Below are 7,732 nucleotides of genomic sequence, written 5' to 3'. Positions count from 1 at the left end.
CAGAGGATCTTCCCAACCCAGGGATGGAATCCAAATCTCTTGAGTCTCCTGCATTCGCAGGCAGATTCTTTACCACTGAGTCACCTGGGAAGCCCATGAATTTATGGGGGTGACACAAACACTCGGTCCATAAAAGGAGCAGAAGTAAACCATTTGCTGAGTAAGAAATTTGAAAGTTAATGGAAATGTGGTTAGAAGAGAGATGACATTTTAATTATCTCTTGCGTATTTCAAATTCAGTGTAGTTAAAAATCTTTCTCCACACAGCATTTCCCTTGTGGTTCGGTGGTAAAGAATCTGCCTGCCAATGCAGGAGGCACAGGTTCGATCCCTGGTCCATGAAGATCCCACAGGCCTCAGAGCAACTAAGGCCATGCACAACTATTGAGTCTGTACCCAGAGCCTGGGAGTCAAAACTACTGGGCCCATGTACTGCTACTGGGCTCTCATGCCTAAAGCCCTGCTTCCCAACAAGAGAAGCCACCACAATGAGAAGCCCATGCACCATAAAGAAGACCCTGCTCACTGCAACTAGAGAAAGCCTGCCCACAGCAACAAAGATCCACACAACCCAAAATAAATAAATTTTTTTTTAAAACTGTCTCCTCTCACAACTTCACTCTCTAATTTACAACTATTATACCACCAAAAATCTCACCTTGAAATATTTCTAGAAAAGGTAATATATATTCCATTCCATACCAATTATGGACAGAAAAGTCAATTTCACAAAGTACATAAGAAAATTGGTTCTGCTAATTTATATTTACCTTTCATTAAAAATAAATAAATAATAAATATTTTTAGTGAGCAGAGACTTAGAATCTGGCCAATAATTTGAGATATTAAATTAGTTAATTAATTAATTTAGTGATGTTAAATAGTCAAATGAGGTCACAAGGTCTACTTTAAAATTAATTACCTATGCACATTCTTCAACAATATGGAAGCCTTTCATTTATTTTTCAAAACAGCTGTTAAATACTTAATTTTTAAAAACATGCTGCTAAAAATCTTCTTTTGCCCATGGAAGTCACCATATTTACACCTCTATTATCCTTCCTTTCAGCTTCTTTTGAAAGCAGGTGCCTTTTGTTTATAATTAGCAAATACTAAAATAGATCATCAAAATGCAACTTTGTCAAGCTCCTAAAAGCTTCTATATCAGAATATGGTCCAATCCGTACTGGTAACAGAGCTGATACAAGACTGCTCTGCCCAGAGATGGGGTTTGTCATAGCTTTGCAAACCTAATATTCCCTTCACAGGTCCTTACTGTCCTCAAATCTAAAGCTGGGTTTGGAACCAGGAATCTGATAAATGCAGGACAATCTTATTTTTGCTACATTAGGCCCAAAGAAGAATCATAACCTACGTGAACCACTCTACAGATCTGAGAGTCACTTACTTGCCACAGCTCCACCACTAGCTCTTTGGCCACTTGATCTCTGAACTTCACTTGCCTTATCTCCAAATGATAAATCTTCACTTCCCAATAATAATGCCTGTCTCCTAGAATTATTATAAATTAAATTCTTAGTACAATGTCCAACAAAAAAGAAAGCACTTAAGGCAGGTCAAAAAGAGACAGATTACATGAATATATTCTCTCTCCCTCCTAAACCATACCATAATGGAGTTTTGTTTTAAGGCACAAAGCCACAAGGACAAAGAGAACAGAGAAAAGGAAGGAAAGTTTAGAAGTCAGAAAAGTAAATGATAAGTAATTGGAACTTGACAGCAGACTCAGGAAGGCAAAAGGCAAAGCAGGCAATGAAGGGAGTGAAAAATAACCCTGTTTAAGACTATAACTGCACCCCATACCCACACACCACCCCACCCCACCCCTGTCCGATGCATAGGTAAAAATAAAGCCAAAACAAGAAGTCTGGTGAGAAGTCTTTTAAAGACCAGTTATCCCACCCACCATTATAAGACCAGATCACCTGGGTGATGGTTTCTCCCCAGGGCACATTCACATCCTGAAAGCTGAGACTTCAGGCTGCTTACCCTTGTGCCATTGTCTTCTCCGACAAAGGTGGAAAGTCAGGCTTAAAAATAACTTGTCAGACAGGCAATTAGAAGAGCTTTCTCAGAAGAATATGATGTCTACCTTGAAAGATAGGGATCAAAACAAACAAGTAAATGGAAAAGTCACCTCAGAAGAAATAAAAGTCACCAAAGCAGGGAGAAGAAATTTTCAAAATATTACTAAGACTATCAGAGATAAAATAAAAAATACTGCATCCATGAAAAAGAAAACAGAATGCTATTTTTAAAAATGAGCATCAGGAAATAAAACAGAGCTTTCCAGTCTCCTCTGTAACACAGTAGGTAAAGACTGAGTACTCTCCTTGGTAAGGATTTCCAGAATCAGTAATAATCACATTTGAGTGTTTTGGGCTCCCACATCCAGATTTCACATCCTTTTTGTAAATGCATCCCCCCACCCCCAATTCCCTATTCTGATTTAGATATCCCTTATCTGTGCACTCAACACTCTGTGCATACATCTTTCATATTTCATACAGAATATACCCTAATTTCTGTTTGTTGTCAATCTTCCATATACTAGTGCAAAGTTTCTCCAGGGAAAGGACTGGGTGTTACTAACACATAGCATAGTGTCTGGCATATAAGTAGGTGCTCAGTAAATTTTTTGAGCAGATAAGTAATTGGATAGGGGAATTGTCATCACACCAGTTTGGTATGTCCCCAAGGCTGATCATTCCAAAAACCCATTATCAGCTCTGCTGGACCCCCAACAGTAAACTCAGATAAGACACTTAACTAGGGAAAGAACCAGAAAAATATTTGAGAAGAGGAAGAAGGGATGAGTGGGATATTCCCTTCAGTAAAGAAGGTCAATTGAACAAATAATATATAATTTTATACCAAAAAAAAAAAAAAAACACTCTATGGAGCACCTATGGAATTAAGCTTCTGATTGCTAAGGCAAATGCTCTATTACTATAGTTAAACTCCAAATATCCATTTATGTATTCTAAAATATGAACAGTGGTCATATTTGAAGTTATTTTCTTCTTTTTGCTTGTCTTTTCTGATGTTTTTACAGTGTACAGGTATTGCTTCAGTTCAGTTCAGTTTAATAGCTCAGTCATGTCCAACTCTGCGACCCCATGGACTGCAGCACGCCAGGCTTCCCTGTCCATCACCAACTCCCAGAGCTTGCTCAAACTCACATCCATCAAGTCAGTGATGCCACCCAACCATCTCATCCTCTGTCATCTCCTTCTCTTCCTGCCTTCAATATTTCTCAGCGTCAGGGTCTTTTCCAAAAGAGACCCAGGCATGCATATTTCTTACAAGCTACACAGATGATTCCAATCCTCAGGCAGGTCTGACAATAGCCATTTACAGAACATATGAAGACTCATTAGAGCCTTAAGGCAAGAACTAGGACTCCACCCAGTAACTGCTTTCAGTGACTTTACTCATAACTTGTAAGTGGAAAAGTAATCATTAGTTCAGTAAGAGGGGTAGATGACACATAAAGAATAGGATTTCTCCTGGTGCTTGAGCAACATTAATCCAGATCCAAAGTATCTATTCAGTGAAGACAATGAGTAAGATAGGATTTATCAGGCTTATTTCAAGTTTATCTTGCTTTTCTGTATTTCTAACTCCTAAGGAGTAATTTCTTAGAAGATTAACTCCATTAAAAACCCACCCTCTTATCCTTTTTGCTAGCAATTCTCTCCAAAGTACATAAAAGCCTATTTCAGTTTTTAAGAAGCTAGTTAATCAAATGGATATTCAAGTTCATTTCTTTGGTGTCCTTTGCTAAGAGTTGACACTCAAATAAGGGCTTATAGCACATGCATTTGAGCTATTAGCCACGTCTGCTAACCATTTATCTTCCTTCTTTTTTCTCAACTCAAAAGCTAAAATTCTGTTAGCCTGTCACTGTATTTTTATTCACTAAACTACTACATTCAAATCACATCACTATTATATTAATGTAATAGATGAGCTCTGTAATTCAATGTGAATACTATCACTTTGCACCCTTCTAGAGTTATTAATTTCAGTATATTCATTGTATTTTCGAATAGGGCTGCACAGTAAATAATACAACAGAAAGAGGCTTTAACCTATTCCCAAAGCCTATATACAAGGATATAAAGCCAGTGGTGTATTAACTTAAAAAATAGATCAATCTTATCTTGCAAAGAGAAGATAAAAGGTAGTTCTGTCATTAAAGACAGCCATGCTTGAGGCTGTAAACCATACTTGAGAATATACAGAGAAGCCTGCAAGTATCTGTTAAATTTAGCTTTCCGTCCTTGAAGAAAGTCTTCAACCTGATAGACATTTTAAAAACAAAAAAGAAGATTTAATCATCCAGGCATTTCCTCGTGTTAACTAGGCAGAGAAAGCATAAACCCAATAACAACAACAATAATTATAATATCATTTTACAGCACTTTACAAAGAGCTTTAATACACATGAAAGTGAAAATTAACTGAATTCTTAAGTATGGCCATTACACTATCCAGATATCCTAAAGGCATGTAAATGGAGAACGTAACAGTATTCATCAGAAGAGTAACACCATAGTGCCTCAAATCAGCAAGAAAATTCAGAGTGAGAATTAAATATGTGCAGAGCCATGTGAGGAAGACATTTGAATAATACAAGAATTACCCTCAAGTTTTCGAGAAAGAATCTCAGTATTATTTGCAAACCGTATACAAACCTGGTTTAAAGGACTAGCAAGTCGATTTTCAACTCTTTGTACTCATGTTGGTTTGCACCCTCTGGACTTTCCACTGCAATCTGAAACTGGCTCCACGCGATTTAACAAAGAAACAGACCGCTCCAGACTGGTGGCATGCACGCGCATGCTCAGTCGTGCTGGGCACGTTTCCACCCTGTGGACTGTAAGCGGCAGGTTAAAAGGAAAGGGGACTTACCTAAGAGGCTTGTCTTGGGTGGCGGTAAGACGGTAAGATCTCCCCACCCGTCTGGCAGAATCTTAAGTTTGAATAGAGGCTTTAATGGGGTTCAGTCAGGTACAAAGTCCAACAATACCTGACTGACGGTCTCAACACCGTCTTACTCTCTCAAGGCTTCATCCATGAAATGGCTTGGGCTGTGGGAATGGAGGGGCGTCCTAGGTGGCTCAGTGGGTAAAGAATCCACCTGCCAATTCAGGAGACCCAGGAGACGCTGGTTTGATCCCTGGGCATGGAAGAGGGCATGGCAACCCACTCCAGTGTTCTTGCCTGGAAACGCCCATGGACAGGAATCTGGTGGGCTACAATCCATATGGTCACAAAGAGTTGGACACAACTGAAGCGACTGAGCAGGCGGGCGTGGTAACAGAGGGCAAAATGTACATTTCCAGGACAGGGGAGGGGTTAGGAGCCTCCAGTTGCATGGATCCAGCTTACAGGTCAACAGGCGGTCACATCCTCTCAATGACCTCCCTCAGCACTTCATGGCTCCTGACTGGCTCTTAAAATTTCACACCCACCCATCCTCCACAATGTGCCCTGTTCAGATCAGTTCAGTTCAATTCAGTCGCTCAGTCCTGTCTGACTCTTAGCGACCCCATGAATCACAGCATACCAGGCCTCCCTGTCCATCACCAACACCTGGAGTTCACTCAAACTCATGTCCATTGAGTCTGTGATGCCATCCAGCCATCTCATCCTCCGTCGTCCCCTTCTCCTCCTGCCCCCAATCTCTCCCAGCATCAGGGTCTTTTCCAATGAGTCAACTCTTCGCATGAGGTGGCCAAAGTACTGGAGTTTCAGCTTCAGCATCAGTCCTTCCAATGAACACCCAGGACTGATCTCGTTTATGGTTGGATTTCCTTGCAGTCCAAGGGACTCTCAAGAGTCTTCTCCAACACCACAGTTCAAAAGCATCAATTCTTCAGTGCTCAACTTTCTTCACAGTCCAACTCTCACATCCATACATGACCACTGGAAAAAACATAGCCTTGACTAGATGGACCTTTGTTGGCAAAATAACATCTCTCCTTTTCAATATGTTATCTAGGTTGGTCATAACTTTCCTTCCAAGGAGTAAGCATCTTTTAATTTCATGGCTGCAGTCACCATCTGCAGTAATTTTGGAGCCCAAAAAAATTAAGTCTGACACTGTTTCCACTGTTTCCCCATCTATTTCCCATGAAGTGATGGGACCAGATGCCATGATCTTTGTTTTCTGAATGTTGAGCTTTAAGCCAACTTTTTCACCCTCCTCTTTCACTTTCATCAAGAGGCTTTTTAGTTCCTCTTCACTTTCTGCCATAAGGGTGGTGTTATCTGCATATCAGAGGTTATTGATATTTCTCCTGGCAATCTTGATTCCAGCTTATGTTTCTTCCAGTCCAGCATTTCTCATGATGTACTCTGCATATAATAAGATAAATAAGCAGGGTGACAATATACATCCTTGGCATATTCCTTTTCCTATTTGGAACCAGTCTGTTGTTCAATGTCTATTTCTAACTGGTGCTTCCTGACCTGCATATAGGTTTCTCAAGAGGCAGGTCAGGTGGTCTGGTATTCACATCTCCTGAAGAATTTTCCACAGTTTATTGTGATCCAAACAGTCAAAGGCTTTGGCATAGTCAATAAAGCAGAAATAGATGTTTTTCTGGAACTCTCTTGCTTTTTCCATGATCCAGCAGATGTTGGCAATTTGATCTCTGGTTCCTCTGCCTTGTCTAAAACCAGCTTGAACATTCATGGTTCACGTATTGCTGAAGCCTGGCTTGGAGAATTTTGACCATTACTTTACTAGTGTGTGAGATGAATGCAATTGTGCAGTAGTTTGAGCATTCTTTGGCATTGCCTTTCTTTGGGATTGGAATGAAAACTGACCTTTTCCAGTCCTGTGGCCACTGCTGAGTTTTCCAAATTTGCTGACATATTGAGTGCAGCACTTTCACAGCATCATCTTTCAGGATTTGAAATAGCTCAACTGGAATTCCATCACCTCCACTAGCTTTGTTCGTAGTGATGCTTCCTAAGGCGCACTTGACTTCACATTCCAGGATGTATGACTCCAGGTGAGTGATCACACCATCATCATGATCTTGGTCATGAAGCTCTTTTTTGTACAGTTCTTCTGTGTATTCTTGCCACTTCTTAATATTTTCTGCTTCTGTTAGGTCCATACCATTTCTGTCCTTTATCGAGCCCATCTTTGCATTAAGTGTTCCCTTGGTATCTCTAATTTTCTTGAAGCAATCTCTAGTCTTTCCCATTCTATTGTTTTTCTCTATTTCTTTGCATTGATCACTGAGGAAGGCTTTCTTATCTCTCCTTGCTATTCTTTGGAACTCTGCATTCAGATGCTTATATCTTTCCTTTTCTCCTTTGCTTTTCACTTCTCTTCTTTTCACAGCTATTTTGTAAGGCCTCGTCAGACAGCCATTTTGCTTTTTTGCATTTCTGTGCCCTGAGCGGTCAGCAAAGGGTTTCACTAGCAGGAAGGTGGCTCATTTGGCAATTCTCAGGCTGCATTGGAGGCAGATTCCACAGAAGCCATATGGGCACATGCAAGATAAAATGCAGGAAGAGAAAATGCAGGAAAAGATAATGCTTCCCCAAATAAGTAACAGTGTTTTTCACCAAAAGGCCCATGATTATTTGAACCACTGATTTATTAAGCCCCCTAGGATGGGGGTGGGCGTGGGGTGGTCAGATCACATAGCTGTCACGTGTTTCCTCGTGTGATTTAATAAAAATA

General features: G+C 40.2%; 1 long non-coding RNA gene across 1 annotated transcript; it reads right to left on the bottom strand.

Annotated features, from left to right (window-relative positions):
- Positions 1-1,032: 1,032 nt before the first annotated feature.
- On the bottom strand, positions 1,033-5,622 carry LOC123334243. Its single transcript, XR_006552072.2, has 3 exons — positions 4,722-5,622; positions 2,011-2,113; positions 1,033-1,512 (listed from the first exon to the last, which is right to left on the bottom strand). It is a non-coding gene; the product is annotated as an uncharacterized LOC123334243 (long non-coding RNA).
- Positions 5,623-7,732: the final 2,110 nt, after the last annotated feature.

Source organism: Bubalus bubalis, chromosome 6 (genome assembly GCF_019923935.1).
Source record: "Bubalus bubalis isolate 160015118507 breed Murrah chromosome 6, NDDB_SH_1, whole genome shotgun sequence".
Taxonomy (NCBI): Eukaryota; Metazoa; Chordata; class Mammalia; order Artiodactyla; family Bovidae; genus Bubalus; species Bubalus bubalis.
The sequence above is the reverse complement of the archived record's forward strand: the minus strand, read 5'-3'. Positions and strand labels throughout refer to the sequence as shown.